The 25,460-nt window shown below is 36.6% G+C and overlaps 1 protein-coding gene across 1 annotated transcript in view; it reads left to right on the top strand.

The window, feature by feature from the left end:
- The window catches only part of LOC106995032 (uncharacterized), a 200,026-nt gene that overhangs the window by 22,271 nt on the left and 152,295 nt on the right, over positions 1 to 25,460 (top strand). The window contains exon 3 of the mRNA XM_077987052.1: positions 16,288 to 16,367. The gene's annotated coding sequence lies outside the window, so the exon portion shown is untranslated. The remainder of the gene's footprint in view (positions 1 to 16,287; positions 16,368 to 25,460) is intronic.

Genomic DNA, 25,460 nt, shown 5'->3' with positions numbered 1-25,460 from the left:
ATATTCTCTAACCACAATGGTATTAAATGAGAAATAAGCAACAGAAAGATGTATGGAAGATCTCCAAATTTTAAAAAACTAAATAGCATACTTCTAAGTCACTATAATCAAAGAAGAAATCAAACGAGAATGCAGAAAATATTTTGAACTAAATGAAAGTGAAAATATACTAAAATTTGTGAGATGCTGATAAAGCAGTACTTACAGGAAAATTTACAGCATTAAAGAAAGGTCTCAAATCAATAGCCTAACTTTCCATTTTAAGAAACTGGAGGAAGCTAGGTGCAGTCGTGCATGCTTGTAATCTCAGCTACCTAGGAGGCTCAGGAAAGCGGATCACTTGAGCCCAGGAGTTTGAGGCCACCGTGTGATCATGCCTGTGAATAGCCACTGCACTGCAGCCTGGGCAGTACAGTGAGACCCTGTCTCTTAAAAAAAGGAAAAGAGAAGGAAGAAGAAGAAAGGAGGAGGAGGAAAGAAAGGAAACTGGAGGAGTAAGTGAATCTCAAAGTATGAAAAAGGGAGGAAATAGTAACATACCAGAATGTTTCAGAACAGATATCAGTGAAATATTAAACAAAACGGTAGAGAGAAATCAATGAAACAAAAAACTGGTTTTTAAGAACATAAGTAAAACTGCTAAATCTCTAGCCAGAATGATAAGGAAAAAAATATAAGTCACAAATTACCAATATCAATAATGAGAGAAGTTACACTGCTACAGATTACACTGATATTAATAAGGATAATGAGGGAATATTTTGAATAACTTTATGCCAATAAATTCAACAACTTAGATTAAATGGACAAATTCATTCTAAAAGACTCAAACTAACAAAGCTTAGTCGAGAAGAAATAGATAGCCTGAATAATCCTATATTTATTAAAGACATTGAATTTATAGTTAAAAAACTTTCCATGAAGAGAATGACAGGCCCAGGTGACTTCACTGAGAATTCTACTAACCTTTTAAGGAAGAAGTAATAACATTTCTCTTCTAGAAAATTGAAGAGAAGGAAATACTTCTGACTTCATTCTATAAGGCCAGCATTACCCTGATACCAGAACCAGACAAAGACATTATAATAAAAGAAAATTACAGACTAATATTCCTCATGAATATAGATGCAAAAAAATCTAAGAAAAAGGAACTCATAGTTCTTTACTAAAAGCAAACCCCAATGCCTCTCTTAATTCATTTGAGGTTTTTGGTAGAAAGCCACATGCATTTATATTTCTACTAAAGTATATACTATAGATATGCATTTTGGTCTTTGATGTTTTTATAAGAAACTGATTCAGTGTAAGGAAGCACTAGAACATAAAAAAGCCACAAACAGAAATGGCTTTGTCCCCAGGGAGCTTTTTCAGCTGCCTTCACTATGTGTAGATAGGAATCTGGTCATTTCTGCTAATATATCATTTAATTTATTTGACAGTCTGAATAGGATTTAACTTTAAGGTAAACTCAATTCTTTGTTTCTTTTGGCAATCACTTTTATATTTTGTAATATCAGAGGTTATTACCTCACTTAGTCCTAGGATTTTAAATTCCTGTGACTATTCTAGACTGTGTGTGTGTATATATATATATATATATATGTGTATATATATATATTTTTTATTATTCTTTAAGTTCTAGGGTACATGTACACACAGGTGCTGGAGAGGATGTGGAGAAATAGGAGCACTTCTACACTGTTGGTGGGACTGTAAACTAGAATATTTTAAATTTATGATATTTAGACAATATTTCACTTACCTTTGTCTTATTTCTCTCGGACTCTTGTTAAGTTTTATACAAATGAAGGTAAAATAAATATACCATATCTACATTTTAAAATTGATATGGTTTATATTTTATATCTTGCTGAGGACTCAATATATTGAAGAAACTTATTCAGTGCTTTATATTGCCTATGAATTTTTCATAATAATTTTTTTTTTAAGATGGAGTTTCACTCTTGTTGCCCAGGCTGGAGTGCAATGGTACGATCTCGGCTCACTGCAACCTCTGCCTCCTGGGTTCAAGCGATTCTCCTGCCTCAACTTCCCAAGTAGCTAGGATTACAGGTGTGTGCCACCACACCTGGCTAATTTTTGTGTTTTTAGTAGAGATGGAGTTTCACCATGTTGGCCAGGCTGGTCTTGAACTCCTGACCTCAGGCAACCTGCCCGCCTCAGCCTCCAGAGTGCTGAGATTACAGGCGTGAGCCACCACACTCAGCAATAATCATAATAGATGAATTTTTTTTGTTTGTTTTGAAATGGAGTTTCGCTCTTGTCACCCAGGCTGGAGTACAATGGTGTGATCTTGGCTCACTGCGATCTCTACTTCCCGGGTTCAAGTGATTCTCTTGCCTCAGCCTCCACCATGCCCGGCTAATTTTTTTTTTTTTTTTTTACTAGAGGCGGAATTTCACCATGTTGGCCAGGCTGGTCTTGAACTCCTGACATCAGGTGATCCACCCACTTCAGCCTTTAAAAGTGCTGGGATTACAGGCATGAGCCACCACGCCCGGCTGATGATAATCTTTACTCGTAATATTATGAAACAAATATATGTTATTCATATATTGTTTTACTGTAAATATTTTGGTTAACTTTTGATTTTATGCTAGTCTATCATAAATCTTCAACTAACTGTGTTATTTAAAGGATACACACAGTAAAATTCTTGATCCAAAGAGGAATAAATGATTTTATTTTGTTATGTTTTAGTCTTCATGTTTGTTTTAACTCTTCTTCCTAATCACATTATATACTTTAAAAAAATAAAGATTCTAGCAACATTAGTAAGTTCCTGCTGATATTGTTTTTTTTTAATATCACCACTTTTAATTTTGAAACTCATGTAAGTTTCATACTAAATTAACTCACAAAATCATATGGGTTCTATGAAAAATATATTGCAATTTATTGTTGCAAATACAGTATTATTAACACTATTGGTTCAGTTTAAGATGATGTCATGATTAAACTATGTGTCACTTAAGAGTGAAGCAAAAAGCTGTTTGGTGAGATATAGAAAATTTTATTGTGGTAATTCAGAGTACCTTGATTAGGCATGGAGATAATAAACAAATTAAGCATATAATTGGAGGAAGTGCCACCTTTACATAATAGCTCTGCAAAGATTATATTCAAATAATTATGCTTCACTTATAGGCAAATAAAATAATTAAGATAACAAATATGACCCTAAAACTGTTTCAGAAAATTACTACTATAACAGCAACAAAAATCATCCTATTTACAAACAATAATAAAAATTATTATTACTCCTAGTACCACCGTTTGTTGAGCACTTATTTTGGGCCACTCATTGTATCCATCAGGCAATATATACTTTATTTCATTTAATCCTCACCTCAGTACTATGATTTAAGAGATACTATCCTCATTATACAAATGTGGAGCAGTCCCTCTGTTTTCTTTTGTGGAACCACATCTCCTCTATTGTTTATCCATATGGCTTAGGTAGGGTTACCCCCAACCCCAGATTGCAGAGAGGGCAACGAAGCTGAGGCCTGGCCAATTTAAGAAACTCATCCCACTGGCCACAATGTTTGCTTTAATGGGAACATGACCTAAACTGAGCCAGTGAGGCCTTTCCCAAGTCTGTTTCTGGAACTATTGTTATTTCCAGTAACAAATGGCCTATCCCAGACAAGATTGCAGCAATACACATGGAACAGGATGTGAGATTCAATTGCTAGTATACTTGTACTAATAGCACTTATGCTGTCTGTGTCTCTAAAATTATGGCAGAAGGCTGAAAACATTCATAGGCATGCCTGAGCCCTGCCCCTGTAATTCATGTAGGCTACATAAAGTAAATGATTACAGTGCTACCTACTTCAGCCTCATACTAAACCCAAATGTCAGTGAAATAATGTTTTTTATATTCAGGGTATATTTTTTTTTCTGATACACATTAAAATGAACACATAACTATTAAGAAAGCTTTATCTATGTACCACCTAAAATAATTTCATGTCTTTCAGTAGTCTACATACCATATTTGGGGAAATACTGGACTAGAGAAGATGTCACATTTTCCTGTGTTATTTAGAATGCTGCTTTTATTTGTGCATTTGTGTTTAAAGTCATATCTTTACATTTATAGCATAATACCTCCCTTCAAAAAAAAGTCACTGTGAGCTATTATAGGGTGAAAAAGCACACCTAGAGGAAGGAAGAAACTTCTGGATTGTATTTTTAGCTCATACTTTGAGCCAACATGGATATGAAGCAGTGATGAGGTGGTTCCTTTTTGCACAATAATGACGTTTTTCTCTTGTAATCTATACCATTTCTCTACTCACCAGTAGCTTGGGCAAAAGGAGGCTACATCCTCAAGACTCCAAGTTAGAATGTCTTTCTCTGACTCTTCCTGTTCAAGTAGAACCTTTTGTTTTTGTTTCCGTTTGTTAATTCTCTTAAACTGAACTCATGAAGTCAGGCCCGTGTCTGTTTTGTTTACTACCAGATCTGCAGCACCATGCCAGTGAGCAGCACAGAATAGGGGCTCAGTGAATATTTGCTGAATGAATGAATGAGCATTCATATAAGGGTTTGCCAGGTGGGCAGGTCAAATATTGTAATGGCTGACTGAGGCAAGGAATAATTATGAGATGTCTTTAATGTCATATTATCAGTGACAGAATTGGGGCTCGTAAGTACTTTTCCCTTTCACAATGTTGATCCTTGAAATATGTTTATTGAATAAATGAGTTAATGAAAGAACAATCTGTATTGTTCTCTTAAAGACATTCATATTTTATTGGATGTTAAAGGAATATTTTAAAGAGAGACAAACTCCCTTTTTGGCTTAAGGTTGTTGGAAACAATGGGGGTGGAGGAGGGGACAAGAGGATAGAATGGGCAGATTTAAAATGAAATGTGTTAAATATCTTAGAAGTAACTAAACATATTATCTATTAATAGTAATTTAATCATAGAATAACAGTGAATGTCTTAAACTAGCTCCAAAATCAGTTTTTGTCTCTGTCGTAAAAATGTGATTAATAAGAAACTCATCTCATTCTGGAAAATGCTTCTCGTAAGATACGTATTTTGGTACACAATGCACCAAAACATTTGTTTCTATTTACTTTGAAAAAAATCCCCTTCAGAGATAGCATGTAGAGAGCAGCCATCTGTTCAGGATGACACTTTTGAACTGCTGTTTTTCTGAACTCTCCTGACTCTGTAAATGTTAATTTAAAAAATAAGGACTGTTTTCCCCTTTTATCACGTTCATTTATCAACTGTGTCATAAGGATATACTTATATTGTAGTATACATTAATAACAATTAAGTGGCAATTGAATAACAAACTTTAACCCTGGAGTTGCTGAATTCACTTGTTGTTTTTAGTCTGCCATCAGGCTTTGGAAAAGTAATTAAATGTGTCTTACCTTTCCCCAAAATAGCTTTGAATGTTCATGAAATTAGGGGCAACTCAGATGCTATTTAGCTAGTTAGAATCCTAGTAGTACTGGGCTGAGGTACAGTTGAAGGTGAAGGAAAAGTATGTATGACAGTGATCTTAACTCCTATACCCACTACTCCAGTTTGACCCCTAAGGCTCTGACACTACACAAGTGGAGGTAGATCCAACTATCGCCAGTAGATCCAACTTAACCAACTAAGCATCTCTTCTGGTTGAAACTGTATTGTCTCAACACTGATACAGAGTTTTAAAGGACTGTCTTCATGTGAATAATCTCACAAAAACCTCAATTCAACCATGGAGGTCAACGAGGCAAGTCTTATTATCCTATCAGTTTTATTTTACTGGTGGCAAAACTGAGGCTCAGACTGACCTCAGTCTGATTTGATTTGATTTGATTTGAGACCATGTAATGATTGGATGGTAAAGGTGGGACCTGAATGCATACATTCTGATCCCTCTTTATATTACATTAATTATTTGATTTATCTGGGAAAAAACAGTATAAGGAGTTAAATGAAGCTATGTATTTCATTTATAGTTGGTAGAGTGTTAACTCCTTTGACTCTCTTGCAAGATTTTGCCTTCAGTTAAAATCCTTTTAATTAAACAAAATGACACCAAACAAAACCATCCTTATAATACATAATATGCATGTGAAGAACAAAAGAACAACAATCCTGGTTAGAAAAAAATATTTTGTGTTTCATTACAGAGCAATTCTGAGAGCAAATAGAAATGATTATGGGCCGGGCGTGGTGGCTCACTTTCAGAGGCCAACGTGGGCGGATCATGAGGTCAGGACATCGAGACCATCCTGGCTGACACGGTGAAACCCCATCTCTGCTAAAAATACAAAATAATTAGCTGGGTGTGGTGGCAGGCGCCTGTAGTACCAGCTACTTGGGAGGCTGAGGCAGGAGAATGGTGTGAGTCCGGGAGGCAGAGCTTGTAGTGAGCCGAGATTGCACCACTGTACTCCAGCCTGGGCAATAGAGCGAGACTCTATCTCAAAAAAAAAAAAAAAAAAAAAAAAAAAGAAATGATTATAAACTGGCCATTTTTCCTGTTACCTTATTTGATGGTATTTCCTTACCTGATCTTCAAGGTCTCCCCATATAAAGAAAGCAGGGTAACATCTGGATTTCAGAGAAAATTAACCACTTGTTAAAGCTGTCCAATTACTCTGTTAGAAGATATTATTACTAAGACATTAAAATGGAAGTACCAGTGCTTCCTTCTTGAGATCCTATTGGAATGAGAACCTTCTGGATTCTATTCTGTAGTGTCGTTTTTGTAACTTTGGACACATTTCTTTTAACCTTTCCCAACTCACCTAAAACATGTCTCATAGAGTTTTATTTTGAGTTTAGAAAGACTGACATTTTTGAATTAAGAGGTGGGATGAATGGAAATGCTATTCCTAAAGAAGCTTGGAGGTAGTGAAATTATTTTATTGTTTTTTTCAACTTTCTTCTCAGGAAGGTCAGGGAGCATTTTAAACAACTGATAAGTAAATGGTGGTTTATTTATTCATTAAAAATTTGTTGAGTATCATGTACCAGACCATGACCAGAACCTTCTTCTGCTCCCTGGTGCTGTGCTATCAGACGAGAACTCAACAAAAACTTTATCTCCATTATGGAATGTGAGTGTACAATGGCCATTTGCAAGGATTTTATCTTGCTGTGTTGTCAGAAGTAGAATTTTCTGTCTCTCAGTGTATGATTAGTACTTAACCATATCCTGCCTTATTACTATTAACTGTTTCACATGCATTTGCTATCAGAAAGTAAGGTCCTTGAAGGAGGAAACCATGGCTTATTTCTCCTCCATTTCTCTACTCAGTAAAAAACAGGAGTGAGGGAGTCTTTACCTGGGGGTCCGTGGATGAAGGGGCTTCACATAACTTGTAAGCTTTCTGAAATTGTGAGAAAAATTATTTTTCATGTGTAGTTTTCTATGAAGAGGGCCCATCATTTTTATTAGATTCCCAAAGGGGTCAGTGGCTCAATGCTACTGTAGATTAATCACTCTACTAGGCTTATGATAAATATTTGAATGGTAGAAACTGCAAGAAGACAGTTAGTACCTTGATGTATGAGACAGCATTGTTATGATTGGAAGGCATGCTTTTGGATGGCTATCAGTTTCCCAACACTGAAGATACTAAGTTAATAGCTGGATACCCCATCAATTATAACTTTGTTGGGATTTTGATGTACTCTTTCTGTTCTATGATTCTGTGATAATATCCATCTACACTAGAGAATACTTCTAATTCTTCACCACCCCCCATCTCCATTTTTGTGTGACTCACTCTTTGAATTATTTATACATCTAAAGAAGCTTTTTTTTTTTTTTTTTTGAGATGGAGTCTTGCTCTGTCACCAAGGCTGGAGTGCAGTGGCGCCATCTCGGCTCACTGCAAGCTCCGCCTCCCGGGTTTACACCATTCTTCTGCCTCAGCCTCCCGAGTAGCTGGGATTACAGGCACCTGCCACCAAGGCTAATAACCAGAGGCCTAGAAATCAGGTTTTGAGAACCATGGCCCTAAAGATATGTATGAAATACTGAATAGCAGGTAGGGAACTTGGTATGAACTCAAGAAAATAAAGAGAAGGTAGAATGATTTTTGAGGTGAGGTTAAAAAAAATCAGAAGATAGTAGTTGACAAGCAGGTTGACACAACTGCCAACAGATTAAACAGAATAGGATTTAATTGAGTACTAAATTGAGCTGGTTACCTTTAAATTTAGGCCTCTAAGCAATTTTAGTTTGTGCTGCAATTTCACTACTTTCATTCAAAGAAATTAGGACAATGCAACTCCAGAGATGAGTTTCAGAAGTTCAAAGTGGTCAAACCACATTTCGTTTTCAGGTACATTCGCTTTCGGGTATGTACATATACAAATTTGTGCTTGAGTATATACATGTATGCAACATGTTCATGCCTTGATACTCATGAACATATGGATCCATCCACATGAATGTGTTTATACATATACCAGATGTAAGGATTATTAAACATATTTAATAGAAAATTTTCACTTGTAGGGAAATAGAGTATCTCAAGTAGTTGAATATGTAATAGGTGAAAAGGATATTTTAGGTAATATATCAATGCTACTTTCAGGGTTAATGTCAAAAAGCAACACAGGATATATAAGGAACTGAGTACAGGCAGAACACAAGCTGACAGTGTCATACCAAGAGATAATCTAGGTAAGAGAAGTCCAAAAGATATTCACTGTAATCTAAAGGAAATTGGCTATATTATATGCTACGGTTTTCCTTGGAAAAGCGTGGTTGTTAAATCATCATCACCAACAGCTCTACTTTGTTGAGTTGGGCCTGGGGCCCTTTAATTAAATGCTTCCTCAAAATGTTTTCTGGCGATCTTATGAACTGGCTGTTTTATTTACTCTTTAGCGTTATGCAAAATCTCAGTTAGCATCCTTTAGCTTTTGCATTTTTGATGAGTGTGGCATTGCTATTTTTACATGGGTTTTGTAAAGTCCTTTGAGGAATGCAGGAGTACATGGAGAGAAGAAGATGGTGGTGAGCTTCTTCCTTTATTTAATTCATCCATTCCCCAATCTCACAGAGACCAGTATAAAGCTGTACCTATAAAAGCTAACTGATTTGCCAAGTGTTTTTGCTCTGAAGGGACATCACTTATTTTTAGCAACAAAGAAGTGTTAGGAAGGGGAGGGAAGCATACCTCAGAAGGACAGATATGAAATGAAGCCCAGAATACTGATGAGAGTAGACTGTAAAACAAAAGAGTGTCTAGTGAAAGGTTGCCCAAGGGGGGAGTGCAGATCTAAGGTTTTGGATGGTTGCAGGAAAGCTTCTGTTAAGAGTTCTGTTAATAGAATATTTAGGAAATGTTATTAAAAAATTTTAAGGCAATCTAATAAAGGAAAGCAAGATATGGAAACTGAGCTGGTTGCTTAATTTGTTCAGTAATCTGCAATTTATTTTTAGATTGCGGTAAACTATTAACATATTTATTGAGCAACTATACTTATACAAAGCGTTGTGCTAGGAAATGTGTGTAAAGGGTGGGAGGATAGTATTAAAAAATACAAAATGAGGTCCATGTTGTTAAAAATATATATAGGACTCTGTTGAACTCTATTGAGAACTCTATTGAATGCTTTCTGTATATTATTCTATTTAATCTTTACAACAATTAGAAAGTAAAATTATCCCTATTTTACAGATGAACAGCCTGAGAGTTTCTTTTCCTTTTTTCTTGCCTTCATTTCTTCCTCTTTTCCCTTCTCTTTCCTTCAACAAAGTTGGACTCAAACATGAATAGAAAATGGTGCTTTCTTCCAAGGTTTCACTTTTTCTAAAGGTAGCAGAATTATAGGTATGTAATAAGTGCTATCACAGAGTTACGAACCCAGTAATATGGGGGATCAGAAGAAGTAGCATTCAGTTCTGCTTGGTTATATCAGAGAATGCTTCCTGCAAGAGGTAATATTTGAGCTGAGTCTTAAAGGATAAGAAGGAGTTTGCCTAGTAGATAAGAAGGATAAGGCAGTAACAGCAGTGTGGCAGATACCTCTGGCTGCCCACCAAATACCAATTACCTTCCTTTCGGCAGAGTTGAGATTTTGCTCAAGTGTCCCCTCCTCTACTTGACCCAAGGGAGAGTGACTCTATCCCTGCCTTTAGGAATAAGCGCTAATTGGTCTAAGATAATTATGGTAGGCCCATTCCTTTTGTTTGATTACCTTAGGGGAGTAGGCATATGAACCAGTTCTGGCCAATGAGATATAAGAAAAAGTCTGCTGGGAGGGCTTTGGAAATGTCTCTTGACCTTAAGAGGGAAACATTGGAAGAGGTAGCTCTTTTATTTTTATTTTTTATTTTTGTCTGTAGGCATTGCTGTGCTTGGAAGGAATGCTTAAACCTACCATAGCCATGTTGTGACTATGAAGGGAGCCAACCTGAGGACAAATCACATTTTCTGAGGATGGCAAAGCAAAAGGATACAAAGACTCTGGGTCTTTGATGGCATTGTTGAGTTGCTGGACAACTTCCCTACTTTTCACATTCCTATGACATAATGTTATCGTTGTCCCTGTTGTATCAGCCAGGGTGAACTGGAGTCTTCTATAATGGTCTCTTCACTGATAATAGAGCATGTGTAGAGACATAGGGCTCAGAAGAGTCACAGGGCACTTAGAAATCGCCAGTAGTTCATCATGACTGGAATGCAGAATATTGTGGAGTGGAGTGTGATGTGATGGCTAGAGATAAAAATGAAATAATGGGCAAGGCTTAACTCATAAGAGCCTTATATGTTAAGGGTAGACATTTGGATTTTGTAAATAATAGGGAGTCATTGAAAAGTCTTAAGCATGGTAATGGTATAGATTTGCAATTTGGAAGTGTTAAAAGAAAAACTTCAGCCGAATCAAATTTAAAGAAGTTTAATTGAGCAATGAACAATCGGTGAATCGGCCAGCCCCCAGAATCACAGCAGATTCAAAGCACTCTAGGGATGTCTCGTAGTCAGAACAAATTTATAGACAAAAAAGGTAAAGTGACATACAGAAATCGGAAGTGAGGTACAGAAACAGATGGATTGGTTACAGCTTGATGTCTGCCTTATTTGAACACAGTTTGAACACAGTTTAAACACTCAGCAGTCTGACTGGTTGAAGTATGGCTGCTGGGATTGGCCAAGACTCAGCGATTGTTAGAGGCACATACTCCTAAGTTAGGTTTTCAGTCTTGTCTGCCTGTTAAGTTAGCCTGTAGTTCATCCACAAGGACTCAAATATAGAAGTACAGAGCCCTTCTCAGGCCATATTTAGTTTGTTTTAACAGAAGCATTCCTCTGAATACAGTGTGAAAGACTACAGAAGGTAAGACACCAATGTTATTCAGCTCAGGAGCAAATGGATTCACATATAGGCTAGTCTCTCCCCATTGTTTCATTTTGGCTTGGAAAGACAGCGGTTAAGACAATATGTGCTAAGTGGAAAATTAGAGGAGCATCTATAATTTCATGAAAGAAGAGTGTGTTGGGGATCATGGAGGATTTCAATGAGCAGATTGGATTTGAGCTGAACACTGAAAAAGACTTGGAAAACATAGGGGAGTTGAGTAGAGCAAGAAACACAGAGAATGGCAAATTGAGCTGAAATGGAGGGTTTTATGGGAAGAGAATAAAACTAGAGTGGTCACTTGCAACCAAAATGGCAGAGAAAAGAAATTAAACTTTATCCTGGTTCTGCCATTTAGCAGTTATAGAACACTAGGCTTGATAAACTTGTTTCCTATTTGAATTGGGATTACAAGCATAGATTTTATTAATATCATCAGGTGATATCATATAGATATTATGTACCCCTTGATATTAGGTGATGAGAAAGACACTTTTCCTTTGTTGTATTCTCTCTAAAAACCCATAACCCCAGTCTAATCATGAGAAAACCATCAGACAAACCAAACATGAGGAACATTCTACTATTTTGTACTACTTTGACCAGGACTCCTCAAAACCGTCAAGGTGTTGAAAAACAAGAAAAGAATGAGAAACTGTCACAGATCGGAGGAGACAAAGGAGACAGGACAACTAAAGTAATGTAGTATCCTGGACTAGATTATAGAACATACAAAAATACATTAATGAAAAAGCTGGTGAAATTTGAATAAAATTGAGAGTTTAATTGACAGTAATGTACCAATGTTGTGTTGATTTCTTAATTTTGACAAACTAACCAAGGTAACATAAGGTAATAACAACAGGGACAATGAAACTGGGTGAGGGGTATGTTATCACTGCTGTCTTTGCAACTTTTCCATAAATATAAAAGTACTCCAAAATAGTTTATTGACAAACTGTATATAGATATGTAGTATATACGTATATATATATGCACTTTATTGAGTTGTTATGAGTATTGAATGAAAGAGCTCATATGAAGCAGCCAGTATAGTGCCTGACACATAATAGGCCTCAAATGCTAGGTTCCTTTACACATTGGAGACTCTAAACAGTGGACAGGTGGGAGGGGTATGAGGATTGAAAGACTACCTATTGGGTTCACTATTCAGGTGATGGGTGCACTAAAAGCCCAGACTTCACCACCACACAATATATGCATGCAAGGAACCTGCACTTGTACCCCCAAATACATTTTTTAAACTAGTGATTTTCAAATTTGGGTTATATAAAAATCACATGGAGATGTTATGTCAAAAGTGCAAACAAATCTCAGGGCCTCAACCTTAGAGATTCTGATTTAGTGGATCTGGAATAGAGTCCAGGAAGAGGAATTTGTAATAGGTGTCCTGTAGAGATTTTATGCAAGTGGCCTATGACCATGCTTGGAGAATTGCTGCTGTAGACTATGGGAATCCTAGAGTGAGAATTGTACATTACCCTGAGGAGGAAAATAATGGAGATAAAAATGCCTGCCCTACTTACATCAAATTGGTTGATGGGAGAAAAATATAGAAGCAAGCACTTCACAAACTGTAAGTTATGATCGAAATCATTACAGATTAATTTGGAAGAGAGGTCTGATTAGGTAGCCATTTAGTATTAACAGCAGTGTGGTTGAAATTTAATTTTTATCCCTGTCACCCTCCTAAAAATATTTAGCTGCTTTTCCTGCTTAAATGCTCAGATGACCCATAGGACAAAGGCACACAGTTCAACTCCTTCAATTACAGATGAGCTAACTGAAGCTGAGAGGAGAGATGTGACGGGTTCGAGGTCACAGAGATAGTTATTGAAAGAATGGGATTAATATCCACTCTTGCAAGCTTCAGTCCAACTCTTTTTCCTGCTACCAGATAATCAATAGGTGCCACACTCAGAGTCTCAGACCTTTCATATGGGCTCTGGGAAAAGAATGGATGTCTGACTTATTGAGGAGGATGCCAGGAGTTTGTTTGCCTGAGTCCTGCTGACAGTTTTGCTCTTGGTCCACTGTGTTCTAGAATAACTCAGTTTCACTTCAGTGAGGTACAGTAAAAAGGGATCATCTGAACAGGAAAATGGCCCTTCATGGACAGTCTTATATCATACTCAGCTTCTACATCCTCAGCCACGTCAGCTATGTGTTGTCAGCCTGGAAGAGCTCACCACGCCTTCACAACACTGACCAACAAATCAGGTACACTTCCCGGCTTTGGCTCAGCCTGACACTACTTCCATAAAATACTGCTTGTAACTACGCTATCCCGAGGTGGTGTGTAACTCCAGGCCACTTCTGGGAGGAATAGAGAGCAGAGCGTATCACTGTGTGTTTTCCTCCCTCTTTATATAAGTGAAGTCAGATTTATATTAAGGGCAACCTTGAAGAGAAAATTGTATCAGAGAAGTGGGGACAGACACTGTTTGTTAGCTGCTCCAACCTCCCTCCCTTTAGTCATCTTCCAGCTAACAAGTCATCAGCTATCTTTTGGTTGATAAGACATAGGCAGTAATTTGGTGGGTTAGGCTGCTGGAAAACCTTTGATTTTCTTAATAACAAGACCTGCTGCAGCCATCTTGAGAGATGAAATGGAGACCTCGAGAATCAAAGCTATATCCTAAAGAGGGTAGAGCTGCTGCTGGAGCTGGTATTGTGCCCACTTCTCTCTAACTCTACCTTCAGTGACATCACCATGGTGGGAATATTTTCACCATGGAAATTGGCAAATGCTGCAGATCAGGTTTTTCCCACTCTTTCTAGAGAGCTAGTTCTTAGACATAGCAAAACGCCATTGGCAGAGCAGAGTTTAGCAGGAACATGGGGCCTTTATGATCTCCCTGAGAAACTGTGCCATCCTTGCATTGTCCATTGCCATATAATTCTTTATCTCCTTATTAGTTCCTGGGGAGAAATATCAGGTCCTTGTGCACTGACTCCCAATTGCAGTGAAGTTGTCCAGCCAGCCTCTTCTGCCTTGGGGTATTATGTGTTGGCATCCGTTGGGTGTAACTGGGATCCCTAGTCATAAATATAATACAGTGACATCCTGCTATGACACACTGTGCTCTTCCATCCTGATTAACAGTGGTAGAAGGGTTTTCTGTTAGCTGCAGCTGAATGCATTCCTAACTGCTACAGGTAGCTTAGTTGGGCACAGAAAGGGGGAAGGGACAGATACACCGTACTTATTTTGCTTTAGTAGTCTGATAGGTAAGGGAGATTTTGACCTGAGCCTCTAGTATATTTTAAAGGCAGTCGTTCTGTCAAAGTGTGGTCCCCAGACAAGCAGCATCAATATTGCCTGGGAACTTATTACAAGTACAGACTCTCAGGTCCCCACCCCAGACCTGTTGAATCAGAAATTCTGGGAATGTGATCCAATAATCTGTGTTTTACCAAGCCTGCCAGGTGATTTTCATGCTAACTAAGGCTTGAGATCTGTGGTCTTAAAACTTTCACTGTGTAGGCAATTCTTCCTTCTTCCCCTAAGATAGTGGCCAGCCACCAGCCTCTCCCTTTGCCAATAAACCCAAGTTCTGGGTAATCGTCTCAGTTTGGAAGGGCTCTGTAAGAAATACAGCCATTTTTGAGTTATTGTAGATATGGCTAACATGCAGTGTGTACAGAAATAGAGGTGAGAGGATGCTGTCCCGTCACTGCATTGTGGCTGTGTGTGACATAAAAGTCCCATGCTCAAAGGCAGAGAACTGCTACAAGGAAATAGCCTGTGACCATCAACCAGGGGTATAAATTAAAGTGAGCATGACTTCTTGCTAAACCCTAGACCAAACCACTAATGTTAATTAGCAGCTTGCAATTTACATACTACCAGATGGATGTGCAGAAATGTTATCCTCTCTTTTTTCTATAGCTTAACTCAATTTGTGCATTAACCTGCATTTCTGCACTTGTAACTCTCCATTCATGGTAACATAGTCATTCTGGATTAAAACTGTTTCTTTCAGTTTAACTCAGACTCTTTGGAGGAGAAACTCCTCCCATCTCCTCACCTGTCTCCTGAATACCTACAGGATGATCTGAGTTCCTAGGTGGTTTCTGATACTTCCTGGGGAAGAGTATCTAGTTTTTGTGTTCTGATGCGCAATTGCAGTATAGCAGTCCAGCTGACTTCCCTTCTGCCTTGGGCATTGTGTGTTGGCATCTTCTGGGTGTAACTGGGATCCATAGTCATAAGTATCATGTAGTGATATCCTGCCATGACACACTCTCTTCCTTTCAGCATGTTTTGCCTTGCCACTCTGCTGTATTGCGGCTTCTTGGGCTATGCTCTGAGAAGTGGAGCACAAGCATGCCCACTTGTTTTGTAATGCCTGTCTGTGAGTCTCCATCATTCCCTGAGATTTTTGATTCCAAGATGGCAGGGGAGAAAGTAGGCTCTTGTTGCGTCTCCACTCTCTTACTCTCTTTTTTGTTTGTTTGTTTTGCTTTTTGTTTTTTGTTTTGTTTTGTTTTGTTTTTTGTTTCCCTCCCCCTGCCCAAGATGCCCTCCTGGAACTCAGACAGGGCTTTTACTTTCACCCTATGTATTGAGAAATGCCCTTACTTCGTAACTTATATCCTTCCTACTGTATGACTTATGGTAAAGACCCTTTACTCTAACTACTCCAAGCTTTGGACCTATAAATTCATTTTTCCTACAACAAATCCTATCTTTTGCAAATGAAATATATTTTAGTTTTGACAATTACTTTCTCTGAAATAATTTTTATTTCAGAGCCTATCATGAAGAGGTTAAAAACTGAGGAAGAAGGAAAGGGAGTGAGATGTTGGACTGGAAATAGGAGGGTTCAGTTAAAGTGTGCATTTTGAATGGTGACATCCTTCAGCTCCCTTCCTTATCCATTTGTCTTTTCTCAGGAAGCTGAAGAATGATATGCTCCACCACAATGAGGGACTAAACAACAAAAAGGAGGCACGGGATTCAAGAAGGAAAAAAGGTGTGTAGCAAATTCTCAGGATGATGCTGAAGGAAAACCCCAGGATGACAACTATACTTTAGGCCTAGAGAGCAACTAGTCCCAACTGGAAGTGGGGGATGGAGGACTCTAGGGCAAAATAATCTTCTGATTGGTTTTAACATGTGGAAAGTGAATTGAATTGCTATTAATGGTAGTAGGGTCTAGAAGTCTCAGCAGATTTTAAGGAGGAACAATTGTTAACTCAAAAAAAAAACCAGTTGCACAAAAAGGAGAGGTAATCATAGTTAACCACTTAACTCAGCACTGAGTGATATTTAAATATCCAGCAAATACAAATTGAATATTGCTTTAATTAAAAAAGAAAATAGATATATTTATGTTGGAAAAATGGGGATAGGAAATGGATGTAAGTGGAAAATGGTATGGTAAGTCAATAGTTAAACACCCAGAATTGATGAATCAAGATACAGAAGTTTAAACATATTATTTAGAAATATGAAGATAACCACAAAGAGAAACAGCTAAAATATTTGAAAATGTTTTCCTCTGGGGAGTGGAATGTAACCTCAACTTTTTTTGTGTGTGCTTTTTTTTTTCTAATAACATTCTGTCTCCAACAAAAATAAAACTAAAATTCACCTAATAAATCAGTTTGTTTAGAAACAAATGTGTATGTATTTAAAGGATTACACTAGCAAAAAACAAAAGCAAGCAAACCCCAAACACTTCAAACTGTATATGAACCTAATTAATATTTCACTTGGTTCAAGACTTCTCACATTTGCTTCCCATCTAATTTTGGAAGAAACTCAGGGAGAGAAGGTTTTTACATAGTCAAACCTATGAGGTTATGCCATAGTCAATATCCTCAGTGAAACTGACATATGAATCTGTTTAGGGCTGAAAAGCAACTACTAATAGACATTGATTTTCAGCTTGTGATGATACCATCTTCCTTCTACTTTTAAGTTTTGGGAAGCTCTGTTTATGCCTCAAATCTGTGATACTCTGTGGAAGTTTGCATTATGATTTTTGATATATCTAGAGATTAGTGACATAAACTACTGAACATATGTAGTTCTAGCAGTTTCTGTTATTCATAATATAGCAACACATTTTATTCATATTCATTTATATTTCATGATAAACAATCAGCTATCTTAGATACAACACATAATTGGTATGATTGTTAAACTCAAAATAGTTACATGGTTTATTGTTAAATACAGACAATGATTTCATATTTGTGCTCTCTTGTATATAAATTGTTTCACATTTTTTTGCTTCTCGTGTGTGCAATAAAAACAGCTCTCATAACTGAGTAGATGTTTCAGTGAAATATTCCACCGTGACATTTAATATATTTATTTGATGCGCTTAACTTTGGTTCCCAGTACCATGAAATGCAGTCTACAGGTTAGTACTCTCATTTTACATGATAAACTGGTCCTCATCGTTTACAGCTAGTGAAGCATTTGTATCTGGGACTTTTCTTTGATGAGCCCTTCAGCACGTTACTCTTCTCATTTTCAGAAGCTCCTTTTTTTCTTCCTTCTCTGACTTCTTTTTTCCTAAGGCTCCATTTCTTTTTTTTATTTTTATTTTTATTTTACTTATTTATTTATTTATTTATTATTATTATACTTTAAGTTCTAGGGTACATGTGCATAACGTGCAGGTTTGTTACATATGTATACTTGTGCCATGTTGCTGTGCTGCACCCATCAACTCGTCAGCACCCATCAACTCGTCATTTACATCAGGTATAACTCCCAATGCAATCCCTCCCCCCTCCCCATGATAGGCCCCAGTGTGTGATGTTCCCCTTCCCGAGTCCAAGTGATCTCATTGTTCAGTTCCCACCTATGAGTGAGAACATGCGGTGTTTGGTTTTCTGTTCTTGTGATAGTTTGCTAAGAATGATGGTTTCCAGCTGCATCCATGTCCCTACAAAGGACACAAACTCATCCTTTTTTATGGCTGCATGGTATTCCATGGTGTATATGTGCCACATTTTCTTAATCCAGTCTGTCACTGATGGACATTTGGGTTGATTCCAAGTCTTTGCTATTGTGAATACTGCCGCAATAAACATACGTGTGCATGTGTCTTTATAGCAGCATGATTTATAATCCTTTGGGTATATACCCAGTAATGGGATGGCTGGGTCATATGGTACATCTAGTTCTAGATCCTTGAGGAATCGCCATACTGTTTTCCATAATGGTTGAACTAGTTTACAATCCCACCAACAGTGTAAAAGTGTTCCTATTTCTCCACATCCTCTCCAGCACCTGTTGTTTCCTGACTTTTTAATGATCGCCTTTCTAACTGGTGTGAGATGGTATCTCATTGTGGTTTTGATTTGCATTTCTCTGATGGCCAGTGATGATGAGCATTTTTTCATGTGTCTGTTGGCTGTATGAATGTCTTCTTTTGAGAAATGTCTGTTCGTATCCTTTGCCAAGGCTCCATTTCAATCTCCTAGTCTTTGTGAGTTCTTCTCTGATGTCTCATTTGCATTTTTCCTACAATTTCTCAGAGTTCTTAACACTTTAGCAGCTTTTGCATTTCTTCAAAATGTTGATATATTTGAGTAGGTATTAATAGCTAAATATTAGCAATACATAAAATTTTAATACACATAAAATTAGTAAAAATGCTTTTGTGTTTTAAGTTCACATGGGTGATACTTTATTTATTTATTTTTGTTTTTAACCTGGTTCTTAGTAAGTGTGCAGATACATTTTAATGTTACCTAGTAGAAATTCTAAGTTGATTTTTTTAAGATTAATAAAATCCTAGACATAATGCAATTCTTACAAATTGTTATTTCTTACCTGTCATTTGTCAATGCAGTGTTTATAAATTAACAGTCATGGGTTTTCACTTGAATACAAAATGCTGGAACAGTCTGGAATGGACACGTGAAAGCCATCTCAGAGGATTACCTGAGCATCAGATGGATGGAAAAAAATAGTAGATATGTGAGCAAATAGATGGGTAGACAGATTAGTCTTAGATTTCAACTCTACTCCTCCAAAGCATGCTTGAGTTACTCTTTCAGTATTGTGGAAAGGTAACGATGCTGGAGAACTGAGTTCTCTACTTTTGAACTGTTATAGGTATATAACTTATCGGGAAAATAAAACATTTGAAAATGGAAACTTACAAATAGGTTCAAAAACAATTATTTATTTTACAGAGAGATTTGCCCAGACTCCTCATTTAAGGAACGTTAGATCTCAGTATTTCATATATAGATAGTCCTGAAGATGTGTTACTCCTGTAGTTTTCATTTGGGATTGATGTATTTTGTCTTCCCTATATTGATGAATGCCAGCAATTCCAGGGATTTAGTTGAATATAAACTGAACCAAAAAATATATATTTACTGAGGTGTTTACAGTATTCACCTTTGATTATAGACCGAGTTTCTATCTGGCAATAGGCCTCTGGAAATGAAGCACTGCAACATTACCAGATGTTTTATAAAACCATTTTATCTGCCAAATTTACCAAGTGAAAGTGAGCTTAAAGAACAAACCTGTATCTTACCATTTAACTTATGATTTTTCAAATATGAAGAAAAGCATAGAGAAATGGCAAAAATTGATGAATCTTTGTCCAAAATGCTATCATATTTGCTCTATAAAATATTAAAGGATGCCCCCAAGACTTTTTTCACCTTCCTTCTGAGAAGTAACTACTGTCTTGAAATTGATATGTGTGATCCCTTCAATGTTTTTGTGTTTTAAAAAAGCACATGTAAATATCGTAAATATATAATTTCTGGTGTTATGTGTTTCAAAATTTTAAATAAATGTTATCATGCCATACATATCCTTTTGCAATTTGTTTTTACCGTTCAGCATTAGGTTTTTGAAATTTATCTATGGAGATTAGTTCATTCATTTGAACTAGAACTATATAGAATCTATTGTACAACTAAGCCAGTTTACTTAATTCCCTTCCCTTACTGATGATGCTAAAGTTGTTCCCACTTATTTTTGTATTACAAATAGTGCTGTAGTAAGCATCCTTATGTATTTATTCTTGTACACACGGGCAAGAATTTTTCTAGAGCATTAGTTCTCAAACTTAGGCATGCATCAGAGTCACCTTCAATGCTTATTGAAACACAGGTTGCTGGCACCAGGACTACACGTCCTTTACCGTAATACAGAAGCTGCTAAATCCAGGCTTCCACTGCTAAGAGTTCCAGATCCATGCCGCTTCTGTCATGATTTCCATCAGTCAAATATATCTCTACATGTTGCCTTTTTGTCTATGTAATGGAGCAAATGCACAATTTATTGTTCAACTCAGGACTCTTTTGAGTCTGAAAGGGAGTGTTTTTAATAATTATAACAACATCTGACTTACAACCCAGTTTTGGATCAAAGCCTCCAATAGGTGCCTCTGGTGGGAAAATCAAAATTACAAATCTACACCAAACAGCAAAGGAACCTGGAAATTGTAGTTTTTGGGATTCTAATTTAGAAAGGTAGACTTTGTGCAGAAATGTCAAAATTCGCCAAAGGCCTTAAAAATAGTTCGAACCTGCCTACAAATCATTGCCTACAAAGCAATGATTACTTTGTTATTAAGTTTTGTTTATTTATTTTTCTGTCTTATTCCACTGGTTAAGACTATCAGCACATTGTCGAATAGTTGTGCTGATGGCAAACATTTTTTTTCTCTTCTTTCTTGTCTTGAAGGAAATGCTAATAAAGTTTCATTATTATGATGATATTTTCTATAGGGTTTAAAAGTATGCTTTTGTCAGGTTGAGGAAATTTCCTTTTATTCTTGATTTTCTGAGGGTTTAAAAAATTATAAATACATATACATTTAATAATACTTTTTGTACATGCAATAAGATAATTTTTTTCCTTTATAAATATGTTAAATTACATTAAAATATTTTCTAATGTTAGCACAGCCTTGAATCCTTGGGATAAACTCTACTTGGTAATGATACGTATTTTTTTTTAAGTATAAATTTTTGGTTTTGCTCTGCTAGTATCTTATTTAGCCCTTTTGCAAATATGTTCATAAATGAGCTGAGTTACAAATTTCCTTTTTTTTTTTTTTTTTTTTTTGAGACAGTATCTTACTCTGTCACCCAGACTGGAGTGCAGTGGCACAATTACAGCTCACTACAGCCTCAAACTCCTGGGCTCAAGCAATCCTCCCACCTCAGCCTCCTGAGTAGGTGCGATTACAAGCTACTGCCACCACGCCCAGCTAACTTTTGTATTTTTTGTAGAGTCAGGGTTTTGCCATGTTGCCCCGGCTTTTCTTGAACTCCTCGGCTCAAGCAGTGCCCCTGCCTCGGCCTCCCAAAGTGCTGGGATTACAGGTGTGAGCCCCTGCACCTGGCCAGATTTCCTTTCTAATACGGTACTTTTTCAGTTATGGTGCCAAGTTATGTCAGTCTTATTAAAATCAGTTAGTGAAGTTTCCGTGTTTATGTACTCTCTCAAAAACTTTAAAATGATGATTGTTGGAAGTTTGACATGTTCTCCAATAAAACCATCCAGCATGGTGTGATTTTTTTTTATTATAGAGGGTGATATAGATTTTTAATGATCAATTCCAATTCTTTAATGTATATAGAGCTGTTCAACTTCTCAATTTGTCATGAGTCTGTTTTGGTAAGTTATATTTTTCTAGAGAATTATTCAATTTTTTGTTTCCAGTTATTGGTATCAAGTTACTCAGCCTGTTCTCTTGTGATATAAAAAAAAAATGTCTATTCTATCTGTGATTAGCTCACCCTGTACTTTCAGATCTGTTTTGTTTATGTTTTGTGTTTTTCCCCCATGATTAGCCCTGATAACAAAATAGTTAATTTCTTTTAAAAAGCGACTTTAAGATTTGTTTCTGTTGTTTCTCATTTCATTAACTTCTGCTCCAATATTTAGTTTTTCATTTCATCAACTTTCTCCTATTATTTTGAGTCGCCTACATCATTAATTTTCAGTTTTAGGATTAGTTCATTTAGCTGCACACATTTTGAAATATAGTGTTTTCTTTGTGAATCAGTTCTAAATATTTTATAATTTTTATTGCGATTTCTTCTTTGACTCAGATTATTTAGAAATACATTAAAATTTTCAAAATGAAAAATTCTTAAATAACCTTTTGTTATTGTTTCCTAAATTTATTATATTTTGAGTAGACATCTTGGTTTGTGTGATATTTTGTTTGGTAGTTTTTGAAATTTTTCTTTGTGCTAATATGTGTTCCATTTTTGCTTGAAAAAAGAATATTAGTTCTCAAAATGTTGGATGTCGTATTCTATATAATTATTGTCATTGCATGGAGTCTCTTAATTGGGTTAGCAAATCATTTATAGTCTCACTTATTTCTGGTCTTTTGATCTATCTGTGATGAAAGTGGCATGTTAAAAAAATCTAATATGGTTGTGGATCTTTCCCTTTATCTTTTTAATTCTATTTTCCTTGCATATATTTTGGGGCTATGTTGCTAGGTTTATATAAATTCAGAATTATTATGTCTTTCAGTAAATTACTCTTTTACCATTATGTATTCCTAATGATACTGTACTGTTTTTTCTTTAGAGTTTTTTTCTGCTTGATATTAATATAAATGCACCTTGGTTAGCATTTTTTTCTGATGCAAAATTCCCCATCATTTATTCTTAAACTTTCTGTGTCATTCTGGTTTAATTGTAGCTCTTAGAATTAGCATATAGCTGGATTTTATTTGGAAATCCAACCCGAGTCTCACATGTCCAGTATTGAAGTTCTTTCTTGTTTTAATATCCATGAAATGAGTCATATCTTAATGATTTTGGTATTGGTGTTTTACCAGTTTCTTACCTCCTCATTGTTTCTCACACTTCATCTTTGCTCTGGGTTCAGTTACCTATTTTCCTGAAGTGTACCTTCAGGTAGTTCTTCCAGCCAAGGTATCTGAATGGCTTGCTGTCTCACAGGGGCATTTTCTCTATTCAATGTTTCAGGCAGGTAAAAACTGCCTTACTGCTTTGCTGAGCTGGTGGGTGGCATTTTCACAGCTGACAGCAGATAATTGCCAGTCTGAGCAGCCCTTCAAGGGCCTTGGCTTTATGTGGAAGCCTCAGTTCCAGCGCCTCTCCTCCTTCTACCCCACGGGTGTCCAATCTTTTGGCTTCCCTGGGTCAAATTGGAAAAAGAATTGTCTTGGGTCACACACAAAATATACTAACACTAACGATAGCTGAAGAGCTGAAAAAAAAATCACAAAAATGTCTCATAATGTTTTAAGAAAGTTTACAAATTTGTGTTGGGCTGCATGTGGCCTGCAGGCCATGGGTTGGACAAGCCTGTTCTATCCCGAAGCAGCCTTTTGTGGGTGGTGAAATCCCAGCTCCCAGGCTCCAGAACCTGTTCCTAGGTTTTAAATCGCCTACCCATACACTCCCCTACTGCCCTGGCTTTATGTTCCCATTGTATTCCCATCACCTGGGGGAGTTCTCACTTTCTTTTAAGCTTAGCTATTTGTTAAATTTTGGGAGGATTAATATTTTACCCAGAATTCATATGTGTGTCATGTAAGAAACAGTTTCATATTTATTTAGAGCATCGTATGTGCAGAATTGGAATCCTAACCTTCTTTACGAAACCCATTTGTTTTTATTCCTAATATGATTTCCAGTTGCACTATACCTTTGGCCATATTTAGGAAATTAAATAGCTGGATACTATTATTTCGTAACTCTATTTTCACTGTTTTTCAGTGAAGTACCTTTTCAATGCATAGGTATTGGTCCATTATTGCTAAATGTCCTTCCTCCTTTGCCACCCTGATGGACCTCCCTGTCATACTTGTCTACTACCTTCTTGTTACCTATCTTGTGTTTAAGTCCTTCTCAGCTTCTCACACTGGAAAGTGATATGATGGATATAGAATTTAATGACTGAACATGGCCTCCAAAGATCGTCTTTTCTAAAATGTTTGCGTTTTATTAGAGGATTGAGAAATACAAAGAATGAGGAAACTCATGGCATTGAAGAGGACTGTTATGAAAGATACTTTGAGGTAAATGACGAGTTAATGGGTGCAGCACACCAATATGGCACATGTATACATATGTAACAAACCTGCACGTTGTGCACACGTACCCTAGAACTTAAAGTATAATAAAAAAAGAAAGATACTTTGGGGTGCCAATAATCAAGAAATATTCCGTTCTGGTGCCTGTAGATTACATTATTTCAGAAACTGCCATCTTTGCTATTTCTATTTATGTGTATCTACATTTTCCAAAGAGCTCAGTGTCAACTCTTATGGACTTTGATGGGAATAAAAACTCAAAAAGGAAATAATTATTTTTCTAAAAGGAAAATTTCTCTCTTCTTCTGATCTTCTTCTTCATTTTTTCAAACAAACACAAAAAGTCCATATCTACAAAGCAACCAATTACTACAAAGATATCTGAAGTAACTTATGCCCTAACCTTACAATATGGTGAAAATTATAATCCAAAATTTAGAATAATATCTGGGCTGGCTTTCATCACAGCACTAATATGAAGCCTATTTCAAGGAGAATGAAGCAAAGAGAGTTGCAATTTAGTATGTGAAAGGCTATGAATGTATATGAAATTACATGGGCTTTGTTATATTTGCACATCTAAATCTAATGGGAAATCAGATAACTCAAGCTGTGCACTGTCATCTCCAGGAGTTCATCATATGAAGGAATGAAGATGTTCAAAAGAAAACCTTCAAACTCATGCCAGAAGATGTCCCCAGCTGTATAAATGCCTAACTCAGCTTCTAGTCCTTGGACATTAAGCAGCTCATTGAAAATTCAAAGGTTCCAGCCAGAAGCTACAGCTGGGCTCAGATGTTGAAATCAGTCTCTCCTGCTGATCAAACTGTGACGTAGCCAAAGCAATAGGGCTGGCTTTTCAGTTAATTCTCAGTGAGCCCTTCCTTTCCCTCTGCAGTGGTGTGGCATTTAAAATATAACTCCTTTATGTACACTGTAAACCATTCCTTCTCAGGACAGATGGAAGTATGAAATCTATCTATTTCAGTCTATAAAATTATATTTAGAGCATTAGGTAATGAATGTCTTAGTAAAGTCAGCAGA

Source organism: Macaca mulatta, chromosome 20 (genome assembly GCF_049350105.2).
Source record: "Macaca mulatta isolate MMU2019108-1 chromosome 20, T2T-MMU8v2.0, whole genome shotgun sequence".
Lineage (NCBI taxonomy): Eukaryota > Metazoa > Chordata > Mammalia > Primates > Cercopithecidae > Macaca > Macaca mulatta.
Note: the sequence above shows the minus strand (reverse complement) of the source record. Positions and strands in the feature narration are given on the sequence as shown.